General features: G+C 42.0%; 1 long non-coding RNA gene across 1 annotated transcript in view; it reads left to right on the plus strand.

Moving 5' to 3' along the window:
• LOC117948379 overlaps window positions 1-7,795 on the plus strand; it is a 21,046-nt gene extending 13,251 nt beyond the window's left edge. Inside the window, exons 2-3 of the long non-coding RNA XR_004657425.1 lie at window positions 4,459-4,464; window positions 7,782-7,795. This is a non-coding gene — a long non-coding RNA (uncharacterized LOC117948379). The remainder of the gene's footprint in view (window positions 1-4,458; window positions 4,465-7,781) is intronic.
• Window positions 7,796-21,514: the final 13,719 nt, after the last annotated feature.

Genomic DNA, 21,514 nt, shown 5'->3' on the forward strand with positions numbered 1-21,514 from the left:
TACTCGTAAAATACTTGTACTCGGCAAAAGTGCTTTATCCGTACCGGATACTCGTTTCAGCCGGATACTCGGATCACCGCTAGTTAAAATTACTGCGAGCCCCTTGGAGTTGTAGCATAAAAAACATTCAGGGAAGTTTTTATCCCATACAGTCAGACCGTGTGCCAAAACCTGTTTCTGGGGCAGGGTTTCAAACCAGCTTTCCATTCATACCTTTCTTCTGGAGTCAACTACTTTTTAAATGATGGTCTTTGACTGACACCTATCAAGCTAACTTTAATTGTTTTGTTTTTTTTGCAGTTAAAGTGTCAGATGTTTCTGACTGACAGAGATTGTGATAAATAGACCCCCCAAAGAGTTTGACCTAGCTAACAAGCTGCTGAGTGCAATGTAAAGCATGTTTGGGTGTAAAAAGTTTGTATTTAGTTTGAGTTTTCTGTCCCAGGAAGTATCTTAGACTCTGGTATAGTTACCATGGTAACTGAAACCATCTGTTATCTGATCATTGTTCCTAATAGATTCAAAGAAGGACTTGCAAGTCTACACTTTTTGACCACACTCCAGCTGCATCCTTGTGTGTTGGACCCCTTCTTGTGCCACTATCAGAAGAAAGTGACAGCTGCCAACATGGAAAGCCTGTTTAGACCACACCTCAGTCCAGCAGGAAGTAACAGTTGGCAGAAAAAGGCAAAACACTCGGATTTTGGGCAGATTTTCTTCTTGATTGGGAACATTTGTTATGCCATTTTATATGATGTTTTTAAAAAGTGAAACCTTTGGTTCCCCTTCGAGGGGAACTCGAACTGCGTCGGTTACGACACCATGGGAACGCCTTTAGGCATGACAGGGCTGAATGCGAATGAAAACTACTCCAATCCTATTGGTCCTACTGAGAACGGTAGCATGTGACGGCATAACTGTAGGGGCATATAAGCACACCGGCACATAGCTCATTAGCTCTTTCTATGAAGCAAGGCACTCCAGGCGGGGTGAGGGGCGGTGAACCGACGCAGTGTCTCGTTCCCCTATCTTGGGGAACAAGGGTTACATACGTAACCCGAGACGTTTTCACACTGCTAATTTAATTTACTTGTTACATAATAAAGACACTAAACAATGTTGACATTTTCTTTTCAGAAAAAAGGGACTGCTGTGAATAACATGCTTGGACTTCTTAACAAATATGCCATTCCCTGTGTCAAACACCTGCGCAAATACGTTAAAGCGCCCCCTCCTTGACACCTACAGTGTTTTTAAGAAAAACGTGGAGTTTGGCTTACAGAATTCTCCAGGCTTTGGTTGCGTTTAATGCTGTGCTGAGTCTGGATTTTTGCCCAGTCTTTAAACATGAAGTTTATAAAGCATAAGAGTACATGCCCAGATCAGTTCATTGTAATGATTTTTATTGATGTTCAACAGATGGCAAAGTACAGGTCACAGTACCAGTTCAATTTTAATCTGCTAAAACCTATAAAGTTTCACATTTGAAACAGTGTATACGGGTTTGCTTGCAAACAATATCTTTTAAAAAAAAACACCTTAAATAAAATTTGAAAATTGTTCATGGTTCTTTGGTTGTTCAGACCTACATTTAACACACAGTTAACTTGATGTGGAATCAGAAAATAAACAATTGTATAGTTTAGGAGCAATATTTGAGTTGTATGTCTCTACTCTGGTATGACACTGCATATACTGAACTCCACTTGCCAAACCTGATAGTAAATAAACAGTTAAGCCCCATTGGAGAAAGTTTTCCTTTAACATCCCAATCATGTGGCTGCTGTAATCCATTTTTCTCAACAGTCTAAAATAATCCTGGATGTCTGGATTGCTGCATGAATGAAGAGTTTGGCTTGACTCTGAAAATGTATCAAGTTCTCTGTCTTCAATGGCCAATTCAGTCCCTTGAACCAAACCTGCATAGTGACACGATGATTCATCATAAATGGAAAACTTGACTCTTAATACAAATGTATGTCCAGTAATATGTGTGGTGCAATTTATGCCTAAATACACACATATTTTTGTAAGAATGGATATAGTGAATTTATTGTCAGATGATATGGAGTTACCTATGAGTCTGGAATTCCCCCAGGACATGACGCAAGTCTTATTCCAGAGGTCCGTGCACTCATCCAGGTCTTTTTACAGAACATCACAGAAGCAGAATCTCAGCAAGTCCTGATATTCATGGCCAGAGTCTCTTAGGTCTCCGAAAAGGTTCATCCAATATTGAGCCCTAGGAATACAATTCAAAATTAGGGTACTTATTTTACACAAAGGAACGCAAAGGTGGAAGGGCACTGCATGGCCCCTTAATGCGTGAGTGGATATGTCTGCAGCAGGGGGATGCACCTGTCAATTAGACTACCTTAGATATTACAGAAACTTGAACAGATATTAACACATAACACTAAGATATTTCTAGGCGGTCTGGTCTGCTAAAAAGTGATTTTAGTCCACAGGCACAACCTGTTTAAGCTACATCGTCCAGTTGTATGTGGACATATGCTTTTATCAGGATCATGATATGCAAACATGAATAACTATATGTCCAAGGTAACAGCAAACACATCTCTTTGTAAAAGTTTTTTGTTACCATGAACGTCATCTACTTGTTTTTATTTATGTGGTACAGATTAGAGTCCACCATGTCTGTTTAACCTGCTAAAATACCTTTTTATTTGACTAAATTCACTTTTCAGTAGCTGAATACTTTTTGCTGTAACACAATTACTTAAATGCATCCGGAACGTAACAGTTGATTATTTAGAAAAGAATGCCTCTATTGTCATTATACACAAGTGCAGTACCTGTGCAATGAGATTGAAGCCACCCCTTTACAGTGTCAACACAAAATAGAGAAATATAAAAATATAAAGTATAGGTATTGTACAAAAAAGAAGTGGGGGGGGACCTGGTGCACAGTCTTGAGAGCAACTACAGTGGGGCTCGAAAGTTTGGGCACCCAAGGTAAAAAATTGTATTAATGTGCAAATAGAAGCCAAGATAAGATGGAAAAATCTCCAAAAGGCATCAAATGACAGATTAGACATTTATATAATATGTCAAAACATATATTTTTCATCATTTACACTTTCAAAATAACAGAAAACCAAAAAATGTGTCTGCAAACGTTTGTGCACCCTGCAGGGCGTCTAGCATGCCCCCCCCTCCTTTGGAAAGCTGAGACCTGACAGTGTCATGGATTGTTCTCAATCATTGTCTGGAAGGCCAGGTGATGTCAATCTTAAGGTTTTAAATGCCCAGACTCATCTGACCTTGCCCCAACAATCAGCACCATGTCTTCTTCTAAGCAGTTGTCTAGAAAACTGAAAATAGTTGACACTCACAAAGCAGGAGAAGGCTATAAGAAGATAGCAAAGCGTTTTCAGATGCCAATATCCTCTGTTCTGAATGAAATTAAGAAATGGCAGTCATCAGGAACAGTGGAACCTCTTTAGAGACACTTATATATGAAAATATATGATTTTCTCGCCTAAATGTTTACCCTTAAAAAAGTGCTGCAGTTTCAACATGTTTTGGCCCTCTGGGATGACCCTGAGTTCATTGGGAAGTTAACACTCTCAACTTGTTGTTTCTAGCGGCAGTGTGACACTAGGCCTTACTGACACAGAGCTACAGAGGTTAGAACACAGAATTTCTATTTCCTGCCAAGTAAATCATCTGAAAAATTAATAAAAAGCACTACTGTAAGCATATTACATGGGCTATATATTAAATTAGTACCCTAGCCACATGTCTCAACTTAGAACAGAAAAAATCGAGAAAAAAATGACTTTTAAAATGGATTTTATTTTTTGAATGTATTTCTACAGATATGTCTGTGCGTTTGTCTTATTTCTTATTTCAATAAAAGCCAAAAAAGTGCTAAATACAAAACTTCTGAAATACAAAAACACATCCACATCACTCACAGATATGTCTGAAAGAAGTACATACATAGATTTATAGAAATAAGTAATCATAATTTGATGAAATTGTAACGTGAGGGTTCGATATGTGGTGGTGGATCACTCTTTATGGGAATAAACAGTGAGATGGAGACGGATAACTTTCTCAGTAGCGTACTTTTACTGAACACACATCACAACAGTTCACTTCCTCCTTCTCCCGTCTTCCACATGACTCCAACTAACCACTCAGAAGCAAGACCTTAAACTTAAGTAAATGTGAGGAAATCAAAGGTGCAGATTCAACAGAATATTCTGACTGTTATATAATTAAACATGTTAATATGTAACTAATAATTGTGTAACATAAATATGTAAATGATTAACTGACTAAACATTGTAAATACAATTTTAGTAAATAAACTCAAATATAAAATACATTAAATTAAATATAAATTAACTCCGCTTCTAAACCTTACAAAATGTTGAAATGCCATAAGAAGGCCTTATTTTTGCTTTGAGACAGCTGGAGGCATCACAGGGTAAGGTTTTTCTGGCCATGTCTGGTACCATTCAACTCGTCTTCTTATTGGCTACACAGAGATGCCAGTTTTATGACCTCTTCTTATAAGTGGTCGGATCTACTGTCAATCTTTCCCACGTGGGCCCAATGGCGACTGTGCGATATCATTGGCTTAGCTTGAAGGTATCTCTTGATAGGCTGATGCTATTGGAAACAAGGTTCATTGGAATCTGCAGACGCCACCGTTTCTAATGGTGTGTCGACTTGCTTTCTAGCCCGCATAGGGAAAAAGTTACAAGCGATAAAAACCGAGAAATGATGCATCTATATTTCTCTACGTCGAAACTTGGCCAGAAACTACAAGATTGTGAGGGGACCAGATAATTATGGATTACAAGGCTTGGATATTCTAATTCCTTGGAGTTTTGCCGATGTAGGAAATCAAAGTTTTTGCCGATCTTTCACCGCTGTGATTAAAGACACAAGGAGACAGGTAGGAAACACACACTCGATTAGACTCAAATCTTTCTGTGTTTCTTTACTTCAGAACATGATTATAACCGTAATCACCGGTCCAATAAAGTGTGAGTCACCTTATTGCTTTGTGTGTGGGCTCGATGGAATCACAAGACTTTAAGCTTTTAAATGATGTATGGCATGAGCGTGTTAATGACGGTTTAATGCTTAAAATGTTTGAAGGGAAGTCAGCACTTCCAAAAAACGGCGAGTTTACGTCCCGGTGACGGGACCTGTGCTCCCATCACGTTAAAGCAAGATCTGGAAGACCAAGAAAAATATCAGACAGAACCGCTCGCAGGATTGTGAGATAAGCAAGTCCAAACCCATGTTGGACTGTACGATCCATCCAGAAAGACCTGGCAGACACTAGCGCTGTGGTACACCATTCCACTATAAAGAGATACTTGTACAAATATGGTCTTCATGGGAGAGTCATAAGAAAACCTCTTCTACGTCCTCACCACAAAAATCAGCATTTGAAATTTGCAAATGAACATATAGACAAGCCTGATGCATTGTGGGAACAAGTTTTGTGGAACAATGACGTTAAAATAGAACTTTATGAGCAAAGCCGGAATCAGCAAAGGTACGTTTGGAGAAGAAAGGGGACAGAATTTAATGAAAAGAACCTCTGTCCAACTGTTAAGCATGGGAGGGGGGGGGATCAATCATGCTTGGGGTTGTTTTGCGGCCAGTGTCACAGGGAACATTTCCCGAGTAGAAGGAAAAATGGATTCAATAAAATTTCAGCAAATTTTGGACGCTAACTTGATGCCATCTGTGAAAAAGTTGACGTTAAAGAGAGGATGGCTTCTACAAATGGATAATGATCCTAAACACCCCTCAACATCCACGGTGGATTACATTAAGAGGCGAATTGAACTGAATTTGTTTTCTGTTATTTTGAATTTGTAAATGATGGAAATAAAAGCTAATTTTTTGTGACATATTATACAAATGTCTAGTCTGTCATTTGATTACTTTTGGAGAATTTTTCCATCTTTTCTTAGCTTCATTATGCACATTAATACACATTTTTACCTGGGGTGCCCAAACTTTTGAGCCCAATCGTATATTTACACATAACATGGCTTTATATACACATTTTGCGAAAAGTAGTGAAGTATTTAAATAAATAAATATTGCACTGTAATGAAATAAAATGGTTAAGTACAAAACAATAAATAAATATTGCACAGTAATGAAATGAAATAGTTAAATATGAAATATTGCACTGTATGAAATTGCACAGAATTCCAGTGACATTTTAGGTAGTATATATCAGTATTGCACAGTAGCAGGGAGAAGAAAGTCGGGGGGCCGGGGTAGGCTGTGAAGTGAGTCAGTGCATGTGTGAGTTCAGGGCGGTTTTGGCTTTTTGGAGGAAACGGTTCTTGAGTCTGTTAGCACGTGATCTGATGCACCTGTAGCGGCGTCCTGAGGGCAACAGATCAAACGGATCAGAGCCAGGGTGGTAGCTGTCCTTGATGTTCTCTGCTCTGCTGAGGCAGCGGGAGGTGTAGATGTCCATCAGGGAGGGGAGAGGGAAGCCAATGAGCTTTTGTGATGCCCTTACAACTCTCTTCAGCCTCTCCCTGTATGCCACGGTGCAGCTGCCGTACCAGACTGTGATGCGGTATGTCAGCAGGCTCTTGATGGACGAACGGTAGGTTGCCTCCCTTTTCTCAAAATGAACCACCACGCCTCGATACGTTGATTCCAAACCGATGATCAATAATTGTGGCTTAAGGAACCTGCATAGTAGTCTGCATGCTTGTGTCTAAGGGTGCACTTTGCAGCCATGGTGCCATTTTTGGTTCCATGGTCTGTCCTCAGTGTTATTGGGACCACACCAACACTCTTGACACAATTTATGTAGTTGTGGGCGATGACCGATGGGTTGTTCTTGGTTAAAAGACACAGTCAGTCTGTTTAATCAGGAGGTGCCGTCCTCTGCTAGATAGGCCATACATTTTCCCGATAGAAGTTTAAGCCATCTTTTATGATTTGTTGAAATGTTTTCCCTTTTGCCTCTTTGTGTGATGATTTGCTATATTTGCGGTTGTGCTTTTCTATCTGTTGTTGTGATTTGCACTTCAGGGCCACTGCAGTAGTATGGAGGACCAGGTCTCGTTATATACAGTAACATAATTGACATATTTACATCTAAGGAAGCCGAGACACAAACTTAACCAATAAACTATAATATGTCAGTACAGTGAGTGCATGAGATCGGACGCAATCAATTGAGGGAAGTTAAATCTAGGCTTGACAGGTGGGGGGAAAAGTGCAAATCAGGTATACAAATCAGGACCAGCAAAATTGAGCTTATTTATTTCCTTAGACAAGAGTCCTAACTGCCAAAGTGTTGCTGCGTTTGCAAAGATTGCAAAGACTGCCGTGATCCTCCAGTTTGGCCTTGGGTAGCTTGAGGCGCCTTGCCTGTAGGGACTTGTGAGATGACATTGTTGGAATTGAAAATTTTATATGGGCTTTAACATTGTGTGATTTGCATTATACATTTAAGCTAAAAGGTAAAAGCATTATTTCAACATAAATGAAGACATGTTGGTCATGCATTAAGTTTGTTGTTAAAAGTATATAGTTTGTTGTTTGTTGCATTAAGTTGTTTTGCAATACTCTGTTCTGTAACATAAGATGTTCTGGTATATTCCGTTCTAATCCAGCTCTCCTACATGTGTAAGAAGCAGAATTGATTGTTAGAGATGCTTCCTGAGTCTGGTTTCAGTCCCACTTTTACCCCCACTGATCTTTTCCTGAACTGAGGGTCATAAACTCTCAGTCACATTCCAACTGAAAAGATAACGAATAAGCACACACACACATCACTGTGGTCTAAAGACCCCACCCTTTGTGGATAAGACAAGGGATCCAAGAGCCGGAGAGGCAGACAAAGGAAGGGGAGAGCTGCAACAGCTTGATCCAGGTAACTTTGTCTCAGGATATCCTATGTAATAAATGGATTCACATTTCAACATCTGAAATTTTGACTACTAATTGAATGAAACCTGAGAATGGAGCAGGATTTAGCTCCAACACGACCTGGTCTGAAAAGTTATCTCATTTCACTTTTTGCCGTGCGGGGAACAACGTTCGGTGCATATGAGCGTCTCCTTTGCTGCTCAATGGCAGAAATAGCATCAGTGGATGTTAAAACAGTTCTTAAAACTCCTATGGTTTCCTGCAAACAGTTGGTCTCATCTCCGTCCATGCTGACCGTGACCTGAAAAGGACCCTGCTGGAGTTTCATAGCCAATCACAGTGTGTGGTTAACAGCCAATCACAGGACGATCAATGTTCTCCCATCCGTTTCTAATATACTCCTTCCATTTCCACTATACTTTCTCACATACATGATCACTAGGGATGAGCGAATACAGCATTATCTGTATCTGTATCTGTTTACCACATGAACTATCTGTATCCGTATCTGTACTTGGACTGGACTAGGCGGGGCCTAACCCTGAAGTGGACAGTGGCACCTGGGTTAAATTCTGTCCACTTCCAGGTTAGGCCCCACCCAGTCCGAGTACAGATATGGATACAGATAATTCATATGGTAAACAGATACAGATAATGCTGTACTCGCTCATCCCTCGCGAGCCCTTTGCACATGTGCAAGACAGCACATGTGCAAGACAGCGCGCTCTTTCCATCGCTTCATCCTCCGGCTGCAACAGGAAGGTAACGTTTGGAGGACGCTGCAAAATAAAAGGGGAAAATCTGCGACTTGGTAAGTGTTTGTTTTCTGTTGTAGATTACAAAGTATCTAACTGTCAAATAAAGTTATTCCGTAATACTGACCGAAATGTGTGAACAGATAAGCGAGCCAAATTTCACTCTTCAAAGTTGAAGGGAGTTAGTGTCTAGTTAGTGCTAAGTTTAGACTTTTACAGTTAACTACCGTTTATTGACATCTAGATAGCGCTAAAGACCGGGGCAAAACTGGCCTGTAGACAGGTGTGTGTGTGTCTCTCTCTGTGTGTGTGTGTCTCTCTCCGTGTGTGTGTCTCTCTCCGTGTGTGTGTCTCTCCGTTTGCGCCTGCTTGTCTGTCTGTCTCCGTGTATGTGTGCCTGTCTGTCTGTCTCCTTGTGTGTGTCCATCTGTTGTGGCACCGTCAAGCAGCCGCGGACCAAAGCGGTCAATGCCACGTAACGCTAACGTTAGCCGGTTCAAATGTCTGGCTCGGTTGGTGAGTGTGCATTCAGGCTGTAGGTGTACTTAAAATATACGTTTCATTTATGGCGGCAAAGAAATTGTGTGTTATTGGGGTTTGTGGATCTGCAGGTGCAGTTAATCCACCTACAGTTGATCCGCGGCAAAAAAATTTGCCACAATATTTTTTTTTAAACAGTTAATTATATATTTATTATAAAATTCAACAATTTCTGGGCTGTCAAGCACTACTCTTATTAGGTCTATCCATAGATTTTCAATGATGTTGGGGTCAGGAGATTATGAAGGCCATGGCAAAACCTTCAGTTAACACCTCTTGATGTAATCCACCGTGGATTTTGAGGTGTGTTTAGGATCGTTATCCATTCATAGAAGCCATCCACTCTTTAACTTCAGCTTTTTCACAGATGGCATCAAGTTAGCGTCACGGTAGACACGGTGCGTCTCCCGCGGATGCACTTAGTTACTTTTCTACGCCCTTTTGCTCCACAGTGGCCAGACGGAGGACCACAGGGAGAGTTGCCATGGCCGAGTCCGGTCACAGTGCGTCTCCCCCGGATGCGCTCAATTTTTCCTTCTACTCGTGAAATGTTCCCTGTGCCACTGGCTGCAATACAACCCCAAGGCATGATTGATCCACTCCCATGCTTAACAGTTGGAAATAGGATATTTTCATTAAATTCTGTGCCCTTTCTTCTCCAAACGTACCTTTGATCATTCCAGCCAAAAGGTTCTAGTTTAACCTCATCGGTCCACAGAATTTGTGTCCATAATGCATCAGGCTTGTCTATATGTTCATTTGAAAACATGAAGACTGTATTTGTACACGTATCTCTTTATAGTGGAACGGTGTAGCACAACTCCAGTGTCTCCCAGGTCTTTCTGGATGGATCGTGCATGCTAGAAACTCTGAAGGGTGCCCAAACGTTTTTTAGTTTTCTGTTATTTTGAAAATGTAAATGATGGAAATAAAATCTTACTTTTTGTGACATACTATATGAATGTCTAATCTGTCATATGATGCCTTTTGGAGATTGTTCCATCTTTTCTTGGCTTCTTAATGCACATTAATACAAATTTTTACCTGGGGTGCCCAAACTTTCGAGCCCCACTGTGTATCACGGAAGATACATTACACTGTGATTTTTTTTATCAAAACAAGTAATATATCTGTATTGCTTTACAATAGGAAGATTGAATTCCAAATTTTCAAAAAAATATTTAAGTGTAAAGAAATGTAACTTCAATTAATTATGCAAATTGTGAAATGATACTTTCTTTAGTGTCTATCCAAATATTCATGTTGTCATATGAAGGAGCTGAATAGGCACTATGTATTCCGTCTGTGACTCATTCACCACAAAAGTGTTTTGTTAAGAGCGTTTCAAATTATCAGTGTTTTTTCAGTTTGCTGCATATGTCAGACGCGTCGGCCGTCAGTCCAGTGTGTATAGAACATTGTTAAAAGCAGACTGTCAGAAGGAAAGCTTAAGTGTCTGTCATTAGCTCCTTTGTGACCTCCCTGTCTGTCCTGTCTCTTGCTAATTACATGAATTTGCAGATGGATAGCATGTAGACTCATCCAATGAATGGTGAGATACTTCCCAAAGCCGACAAGCACATGTTCAACTTTGAGTCATGTAAGAGACGCTAAATCTCCTCGTGAAATGAAATATTACTAAGATAGTCTATACAGAAAACGAGAGACATATCTTTTTGACACACAATTTGATTTTTATCTTGTACAGTCAGGCATATGAACACAGATGAGGCTCACTGATCCATCCGTCTATTTTTGTCCGCTTATCCAGTATCTGGTCGCATTAACCAGCTCTGACAGTGGGATCCCGAGGCGTTCCCAGGCCAGGTTGGATATTATCCCTCCACCTTGTCCTGGGTCTTCCCCGAGACCACCTCCGAGTTGGATGTGCCTTGAACACCACCCTAGGGAGGCGCCCAGGATGCATCCTTACCAGATGCTCGAACCACCTCAACTGGCTCCTTTTGACGTGAAGGAGCAGCAGTTCTACTCCAAGCTCCTAGATACGGATGACTGAGCTTCTCACCCCATTTCTAAGGGAGATGCCAGCCATCCTCCTGAGGAAACCCATTTTGGCCGCTTGTACTCTGGATCTTGTTCTTTCGGTCATGACCCAGCCTTCTTGACCATAGATGACGGTAGGCGCGAAAATTGCCCGGTAGATCGAGAGCTTTGCTTTCTGGCTCAGCTCTCTTTTCGTCACAACGGTGCGATAAATGGAATGTTATACTGCACCCGCTGCGCAGATTCTCCGATCAATCTCTTGCTCCATGGTCCCCTCACTCGCTGGAATCCGCATTGTTCCTCTTCAACCCAAGGATTCAACTATTGGCCAAAACCCTCCTTTCCAGCACCCTGGAGTAGACTTTACCAGGGAGGGTGAGAGGTGTGATACCCCTGTAATTGGTATACACCCTCTGGTCCCCCTTTTTGAAGAAGGGAACCACCACCCCGGTCTCCTACTCCTTAGGCACCGTCCCAGACCTTCACACAATGTTGAAGAGGCATGTCAACCAGGACAGCCCCTTCACACCCAGAACTTTCAGTTTTTACACAGATCTCATCGATCCCTGGGGCTTTGCCACTGTTGAGTTGTTTCACTACCTCAGCGACTTCCACTAGGGAAATTGACATCAATCCCCCAACTTCCTCCAGCTCTGCCTCTGTCATAGAGGACATGTCAGCTGGATTGCTCCTTATACCGTCCTATGACTTCCTCAGTTGAGGTCAACAGGATCCTATCCTTGCTGTACACAGCTTGGATGGTTCCCCGCTTCCCCCTCCTGAAGTGGCAAACGGTTTTCCAGAAACACCTTTGTGCCAACCAAAAGTCCTTCTCCATGTCTTCTCCGAATTTCTTCCACACCCGCTGCTTGGCCTCTTTCACGGCAGAGGCTGCAGCCCTTGTGAGTATCCCCACACCCGCTTGACGCCTCACACACTGGGCAACTCTGCCGTAGGACAGAGTCCAACCCCAATCCGGGAGTCTCAGTTCCAGAACCAAGACACTTCGTAGAAGTAAGCCCAAACAGATCCAACTGGCATCACTCCACCTCTCGCACAAGTTCTGGCTCGTTCCCCCACAGAGAGGTGACATTCCACGTCCCCAGAGACAGCCTCTGCTGCCCGGGTCTGGTCTGTCAAAGCCCCTGACCTTTGCTGCCGCCCATGTGGCAGCGCACCCAACCTCACTGGTTCCTCCCATAGATGGTGGGCCCATGGGCTGGAGAGAGAGGAGCCACGTAGCTTTTTGGGGCTGTGCCCGGCCGGGCTCCGTGGCAAACCCGGCAACCAGGAGCTCGCTGACAAGCCCTCTGTCTGGGCCTGGCTCCAGACGGGGGCCCCGGGCTTTCTCCGGGCAGGGCCCCTTGATTCCTTCCTCGTTTACTCATAGGATCTTTGAACCATTCTTTGTCTGGCCCCTCCCCTGAGACCACTTTGCCATGGAAAACCCTACCAGGAGCACAAAGGTCCAGAAAACACAGCCCTCAGGTAGGGACACATAAACCTCTCCACCACGATAAGATGTAATATGTTGTAAGTATATGTAATAAGATGATAAGTGTAAAGTATGGACTGACAGGATGGATAAAGCCTATTGTCTTGGCAAAGGAAACAGATCATCTTCAAAGTTCACTGACAGTTCATCCATTTGTCCCCAAAAGAACTGTAAAATGTATATTTGACAGTTGTCACAAAGACCATGGCAGTAAATGTTATATTTGCTGACACCTTTGTTCAGGGCACACATTACTGACCGACGTGACTTTATTTGATCAGAATAAATTGTTCACCCAGACACAATTTTCAGTTTAACCTCATTTTCCCATTCTAATCGTTTTGCTTATCTTTTAGTATGAATTCATATTCATACTAAAATATACTGTGACTCACTAAGATACATGTTATATCAGGACTGCCACAGTTTAATTTCCCCAAATGGCATGTTTTGTATATCTATTTGGTTTGTACTAAAATCTATTCAACTGTACACAAAAAGATAAACCCATAACTCAAAGACCTTGTTTTAATATCCACATCAAAATGTGTTGCTTTACATTTTTAGTCCTGTTGTTGTAAAAGTTCTGCTTTCACTTGTAATACTCATAAACAAAGTCAGTTTTTGTGAGTGACTGTGTGTTTGCTCACCACTTGTCCCATTAGTAAAGTAAACACACAGTCATGTTAGTTTCAGTTCCATTTTATTAGGTTGCAAGTTTGAACATGGTTCAAAGTTTTCCCTGTGTTGATACTTACAATTGTTTGTTCCTTTTGTTCAGTTCCACAATGCAGGACAATTGTTTGGAGAGGGGCCGGCCTAAGTATTTCCTGTTTTAAGCTGGTCATGGATGACATCACCGGGCCAAACCAAGTAGAGTTTTTTTTTTGTATAGGAATGTTTATTTTGGTTGTTTTTGGTTATTGTATAAAAAAGGTATGAATAATCCTGACCTGTTTTGTAGTTAGTAGGATAGGAGGGAACTGGAAACCAAGTTCCATAAGAGATGGCTAGGTATTAAGAGCATGGAGTAGATCAACCTATACATTTGACAACCCTACATAAATGGTGGGATTTGTGCTCCTGGGGATAGGCAGTAAGGTGAGGCTGTGCTACCAGGTACATGTGCCTGTTATTGCTATTATTAGTTTAATGTGCTATTGTCTTTAAGTTTCATTGGTTAATTATCTATGTACTGCAGACCATGGAAATAAACTAATCACCTGTGGAAACATGCAATGTTTGAGTCTGCCTACTTACCACAATCCTAGCCACTCTGGCCAACTCTCCAAAGTTTTTTTCATATTAGATAAGTCTTTTATTCTAAAGTCAAACTTTTCAAATATAAATGGTCAAACAATGAACAAAATCCACCTTTTTTAAGCCACAATAAAATCTGGAGGGTACATTTGTTGGCATAAGTCATAAGCCTCTTTTTTGTTGCCCAAAATTAATAAAATAGCACCACCATGTGGATGAGTGTAGTATTGACAATTGATATGTTATGTTCTGTATTTTTGTCTTAATTTCTGTATTTAGGATTTTTCTTTGCACATGTTTTCCAGCATTTTGATGTTTTTGTGTTTGTGAATGAGTTAAATTACTTATTAAGCTGCTTGCCATTGGCCTGAAGCCATACATAACCAACATTTTATATCCAAAAAACATTATTTCAGCTTATACCCACATAGTTTTACATTTACAGCAGCAGTGTTATCATTAGTTATCATTTTAAAACAATCATACGAGCTGCACAGCGGACACAAAAAAAACGGGTCTACATCGCTGCTAATATCACATGCAGCTAAGGATTGTTGTGCTGTTGCAGGGACAGGTGCAGTTTTATTCAGTTAATAAATCTCAGAACAGGGAAAACAGACAGCTTCCTCTGTCTTGACACTAACTGCTGGGTGAATGTCAAAGAACAGCCTGTGTGTGTCTACTTGAGCGTGACATATCCGCTGAAGATGGTTCTCTTTTCTGCTGCAGTGAGGGAATATGAAGAAGAACGAGAACACCTGTCCTAAAATTACAGAGAATGCCAGTCGGCCCAGAACTGATTGTGTTCAAAGTGTGTATAATTGTGTAAGCTGTGAACCATATCAACCTTCCATACTTGGCAGTCATGCACCATTTCTCATGGCCGTGCTTTACATGAGAGAACTTAAACTGATTTTGTGTATTTTCAATCATTTCACTCTCTGTTTGGAATGTATAATGTGTTCAGCTCATTGTGCTTAGATTTTTGCCATTTTTCCTTCGCTGGAGTCCAACCTCAATCCACCAAGGTTACTACATTTGAGTAAATTATTTATATCACACACATACTCACACAAGCACATATTGTATTGGTTGGTGTTTTACGAAGTTTTCCTCAGATCAAGCACAAGCTGAAATAAAAATTTGTATTACTTGCAGGTGTCAGTTGAAGATGGGGATTCAGAGAATTATGCAGGAAATCTAAGGATGCCATGTTAATCATTAGCACCTGTTTAGTTCTATAAACAATATAAAAACAGATTGTGTACAAAAAGACTGTATAAAAAAGGAGAAAAGAAAATGGAAAAAGGCAAAAAAGCAACACAACTATATGGGTATGTATGAAGACTAAAGATTGAAGACCGGTAAAGATTGTGTGTATATACACATGTACATACGGGTACAAGTACAAGTTCATTCTCAAGCTGACCATTTCATACTTAACAATACATATTTTCCCAACCACACAATAACTTAATTCTTGAAGTGTTCCTTTCTTATAGTTCACTGCTGTCAGTAGGCATGGGCCAGTATGAGATTCTGACGGTATGATGACCTTCAGCCAAAATATCATGGCTTCATGATATTACGGCATTGCAATTACATATGCTATAAATATATTGGTTACGGATAAAGTACTTTTCCCTAGTACAAGTATTATACAAGTAATCTCTCGGAGCATCTCTCTGAGATTTTCTTTTTTTTTAACAGTCAGCTGGCTTCATTAAAGTCAATGCAGATCTGAGAAACAGCATCTGCCTATTTGATCCGTAGAACACAAAACTTGTTCTGTATATAGTTTGTTACCATGACAACCCCATTGATCTAAAGCTCAATGCTGATGCTGTCAATTAAATAGTTATCTAATCAGCAATAAATATAACAATTTCTGATCAACCCATATCAGTTGCATGCTTAAAATAACATACCGGTTAAAGTCACGCCCATTTAAAGACAACCCAACCCACTTCCAGGTTAAATTCATAGGATCCTATGTTTCATAGGCAACATAGGATCTTTATGTGAATGTACCCGAGTCAAACCTTCATTCAAATGCAGTATTAAGACGGAAGCGCCACGGAGAGCTCCAGACCCGGTAGCAGCGGCACAGCCCCTGGAGCCCACCGCCAGCGTACTAACAAACAAGCACACTCACAAAATGTATTTATTTATATGCAGGGTTAGTTCGCTAACGCTAGTTTGCTATTCCAGCAACACTGGCCGTGGGCTCCAGGGGGGATGTGCCGCTGCTAACGGGTCTGGAGCTCTCCGTGTCCCGCTGGAGATCAGATCACGTCGAGGTCGGCAGCAGAGCCCCACTCACGGCGGTCCGTCTGCGGCTGCAGGACCTGGAGCTCACCGCCAGTGTTTCAGTTGGACTGTTAAAAAATGTTGAGATAATTAAAAGGTATTTACAGTATTTAAAAGCAGGCTGGCTGCTAACACTAGCTTTCATGCTACATAAATAAGCCGGATTGAGTTGTGCCTCATCAAGCGATAGAAACCCTGCTGTCCCCGGCTGTCCTGTTGGCTCAGAGCTCCACAGACTAAGTACACAGGTAGAAATTAGTTTTGCACCAAATGTACCGCAAGAAATGTTGCAAAACTCGAGAGCGCAGACTCGCCGCTGTGCAGAGCTGCCACCTTTTCCCCAAACCTTGGAGTGAGATTTGGGGGGGGGGCAACCCATATTTAGCCGCATGTAAAGCAATTTCTTTGGCTCTTTCAGCATCATTATCCTTCAGGGTTTAAATTGGGATTCGTCATATGTGGGGGGGATGGGGCCTTCCATAGGGGGGGGGACCCCAGGAAAAAACTTTGAAAAATAAACCATTAAACGGCACTTTCTCAAGAGTTTTCTCTTGAGAAAGTGCAAAAAAAAATGAAGAAATCAAGTCCTGCATGTTATGTGCAAATCTGTAGTGTTAAGAGCCGTTGCATTGTTGTAGTATGAACAGGTTTTAGGGCATTCAGCATTTACATTATTTACATTATTAACTTCTTATGATTTAAGAACTGACCCAGACAATGTGCCAAAAATAATGAGCCACATGAAGAGACAGAAGAATATGTCAGCAACAGCTGAGAAGATTTGGGTCTGTGGTGAACAGGTCCAGGGGTCCCTGGTGTAGGGACCAGGGACCCAAAGTTAAATTAATGTTGAGAAATCAACTAAGACCACTGAAATTCTAAAGAATGAGAACCACGGATTTACATAAATTCTAATCCTTTAACCTTTGTGCCAAGGCTCAGTAATGTTCGGCCCTCATCCTCTGTGTCCCACTTACTGTATTTACTTTTTGGGGAAAAGAAAGACTATTTGTTCATTTTATAAAACATTGAATGAATTATTTACAGTTACATTTAGAGATGCACAGAGGTAAGAGAAGCACAATAGTGGCCCAAGGTTGCCGTGTGTATATATAGTGTAGTATATATAGTATAGTGTATATATAGTAGCTCAGATGTGTTTCATCAGATTGCTCATGTTTACAACTTTGTGCACATTCAAAATATAACTCCTCCCATCTCTGTTGTCCGAGATTTGGAGAGTTGTAATATAGTCTGCTGTGCTTGTCATTGCTCCGCTGATATGGTGGATCTCACTCAGACCGTCTGACAGAGACAGAGGCCCATTTGGGTCTCTGGTCTCTAACTATACGCTGCTCTTCATCGGAGGTCTACACGGATGCAACGTGTCACTGTCCACAGCAGAGCGGGTCCACAGTAAAATGAACTGAAGTTGCTACGCTACCAGCCGCGCTGTTCACCTCTATCTTTACAGAGAGTGGCCACGAAGCGACGGACGGGTCTGTAATACTCAGAGCACATACCTGAAGCCGGGAAAGTGCACCTGGGATGGCCCGTGAAAAAAAGATGTTCTCAGTTTGCGACAATTCGAAAATTCCACAGACAGGGAGCGCTCTTTAACCCGCTCACAGTCTCTGAAAGCACAACCAGTCGATCACGAGTGGCCCAACAGCTAGATCTATAGATAAACTCATCTTTCAGAAATTTGAACGACCGGGTTGATACTTCAGCGTGAGAAATCGGGAGTGTGAGCGTGTGAAACCAGTCAAATGCGTGTGTCTCACGGCCAATGCGGGAGAGTTGGCAGCCCTGCCGCTGTGTGATGCGAGAGAGCACACTGCAGCGACAGCCTCTTAGAGAAGGTGCTCCTCTGTTGGACCAGTGTAGGGTGGAGAGGGTGGTCGGGGTTATCCATGATAGATAATAGTTTGTTCACTGACCTTCTCTCCACCACTGCTTCAAACGTGTCAAGTTTGCAGCCGGAGTTCAGTCTGTTTGTGTCGCTGGCTCCGATGCTGCTGCCCCAGCAGATGGCAGAGGAGAACAGAGCGCTGGCCACAACAGACTAGTAGAACATCTCCCACATTCTGCTGCACACATTGAAGGATCTCAGCTCCCTTATGAAATAGAGCCTGCTCATCCCCTTCTTGTAAACAGCAGCGCTGTTGACCTTTCAGTTCAGCCTGCTTCCAATGTTGACACCCAGGTATCTGTACTTCTCAACCATGTCCACGTCACACAGTGCCACCACCGCAATCCAGGTGCAAATGAGCTCGCTGCAGAGACTGGCCTCCAGCTTCCTCCTGTAGATGTTTTTACACTCCCTCAGTTTATCCCGCAGTCGGTGCTGTACTTCCCTAAGCTCCTGTCTGTCCCATGACCTGAAAGCTGTCTTCTTCTCCTTCAGAAGGACTTTCAGGTCACTGGTGATCCACGGCTTATGGTTGGGAAAACAGCGTGCAGTCCGGGAGGGCATGGTGGTGTTCTCACAGAACTTAATGTATTCTGTTATACAGTCAGACATGTTATTGATGTCCTCCCCATGTGGTTCACAGAGCACACCCCAGTCTGTAGACTCCAAGCAGTCTTATAGTGTCTCCTCAGCCTCCTGAGTCCACCTCCTCACAGTCCTTTTGTGGAAAGGCTGCCGCAGGACACAAGGAACATACAAAGGAGACAAGATTGTGATCTGATTTGCCAAGGGGGGGAGGGCAGTGGCACTGTATGCATCCTTAACATTTGCATGCAGGAGGTCCAAAGTTTTATTTTCTCTTGTGGGGCAGTTAATATATTGTTGAAAGTCCAGGAGGTATTTATTCGGAGAAGCATGATTATAATCCCCAGAGATAACAATGAAGACGTTGGGCTGCTGCGTCTGGAGTTGTGAGACCGTGGTGTGAATAACGTCAGCTGATGCCTCCGCATCAGAAGATAGTGGAATGTAGACAGCGATCATTATGGCGGACGTAAACTCCCTCGGTAGATAGTACGGACGGAACCCCACAGTCAGCAGTTCAATGTCCGGGCTACAGAAACGTTCCTTCACATTTACATGTTCGGGGTTGCACCACTTCTCACTCGCATACAGTGCAACCCCCCTCCATTCTTCTTACCGCTTTCTGTAACGTTCCTGTCTGCCCGAACGGTCAAAAAGCCGGGTACCGCCACACCATAGTCGGGGATGTGCGAGTGCACCCATGTCTCGGTAAAACGCAGTAAGCTGAACTCTCGGAACTCCCTCTGGGTTGTGATGAGCGCTGCTAGTTCGTATACAACACTTGTAGTCTCAATGCCAAATTTTCACCTAGCTCCATATACACACTGCTGTTGTGAAGCAGGGATATACAGCACACAATTGTGTAATCAAAGATGACATAAGTTAGAACAATGTGGGAGAGCGGCTGCATGTCGCTGAAACGGCTAGCAGCAACGTCCCAGGGTTGTCGTGCTAGCAAGCAAACAAGCAAACTACTACATATCCCCGACGTATTTTGATTACATTGCCAATACATCTTGGAGACGTGTGCCTACTGTGTGTGACACAACATATGACTTTACTCCAAGTCTCTCCAGGGGCTCCACACATCAACTCCAGCATTGTTTGTTCACAAAGAGTTTACTAAAAAGAAAGCAATTTACTACTTGACTGGCAAGATGGCGACGGGGAAAATAACTGATGAAGTGAGTTGTTCATTTCAGCAAAACTTCTTTTTTTCGTCAACCTGATAAAAACCAGCATAAAAGAAAGCCACACAAGAGAAAAGACTTATGTTTAAACCACAAACCCTTCCATTATAACCACAACATCATTGCACTATAAAGTATTTCACTTACCTGTCGTGATGGTGAAGACTCCACGTAGCGTGGTCCGTTACGGGGGTTTCTCAATGCGATGGATGCAAAGAACGGACTCGTGTTTTTAGGAAGACCGTTGTTCCTGTTATTGCACAACACCCCCAGCACAGAGGCCGCTTGCCACTTTATAGTTTTGTTTTGATGTGTGTATTCATAAAGTATTTACGGGCCCCTTTCATACTGTCTTTGTTTTATGTTAAAAATGTAAAGTGCTTTTAAGTTTCACAGGCCAATAACTGTTTAACTAACTAGACAACGAGGTGAAAATAAACTTCTAGTCTACCATTGTTCGTGATTCACTTTTAATTCAAATCAGAAAAGAAACGTGTATTAAGATTATAGATGGACCAGGTAAAGTTGGCCACTGCCGTCGGTAAACTTTACCGAGAAGCAGAAGAGGAGGCTGCTGAGCTGAGGAGGAGCCTGCGAGTGAGGAAAACCAGGAGGAGGAGCAGGAAGAGGAGGAGGACGCGGAGGATGGAACGGCATCTGGCTATTTCAGCTTTTGTCTCAGGCTATGTAAGTATCATATCTATTGTTTTACAGTGGCTGGAGAAAGTTTACACACCCATGCTAAAGTTGATTGAAAAGAGGAATAAAAAAAACATCTTTGGGGAAATTGATCTTAATGCCTCAATTCACAAAACTTAGGAGATCCCAACCTTTTAATGTCACCAGTTTCATTGGTCAATGAGTAATGTATTGTAAATAAATACATATTCTTCCTTTAGATACAGGGGGCATACGTGTACACCCCCCTATGTTAAATTCCTTTAGAGTCAGGCACATTTTTATTATTGAGGCTCAGGTATTTCATGGTTCAGGATACTATAAATCCTGATAAAATTGCCTTGGCCTGTGGACTTAAAATAGCCCCCCCACATCACCACATAGGCCTACCCTTCACCACATACATAGAGATAGGCATGGAGAACTTTCCATAAGATCATCTCTCAATGCAAATCAAAAAAGCTATTAAGCTAAGTGAAATAAAATCATCTATGTATAATGAAGGGTATGTTATGTTGTTGGGATGGCTAATTTATTTCCAAAGGCCAAGGGAACTTTATCAGGATGCATAGTATCCTGATCCATGAAATAACTGACCTTTAAAAGTAAAAATGTGCCTGCCTCTATGGGAATTTAACATAGGGGCGTGTATACTTATGCCCCCTGTTTTTTAAGGAAGAACATGTATTTATTTACATTATTCACTCACAAAGTAAATTGGTGTCCTTAAAAGGTTGGATTTTACCTCATTTTTAATTAAGACATTAAGATCATTTTCCAAAAGTTATCCCGAATGAATTGAGTTGTGTTATGGTTTGGGGTTTTTGTTGGGGTATCTTTCCTGTTTGGCCTTCCCTGTGTTTTTGTCCCGGTTTTCCCGCTA

Source organism: Etheostoma cragini, chromosome 1, assembly GCF_013103735.1.
Source record: "Etheostoma cragini isolate CJK2018 chromosome 1, CSU_Ecrag_1.0, whole genome shotgun sequence".
In the NCBI taxonomy this organism is placed as follows: Eukaryota; Metazoa; Chordata; class Actinopteri; order Perciformes; family Percidae; genus Etheostoma; species Etheostoma cragini.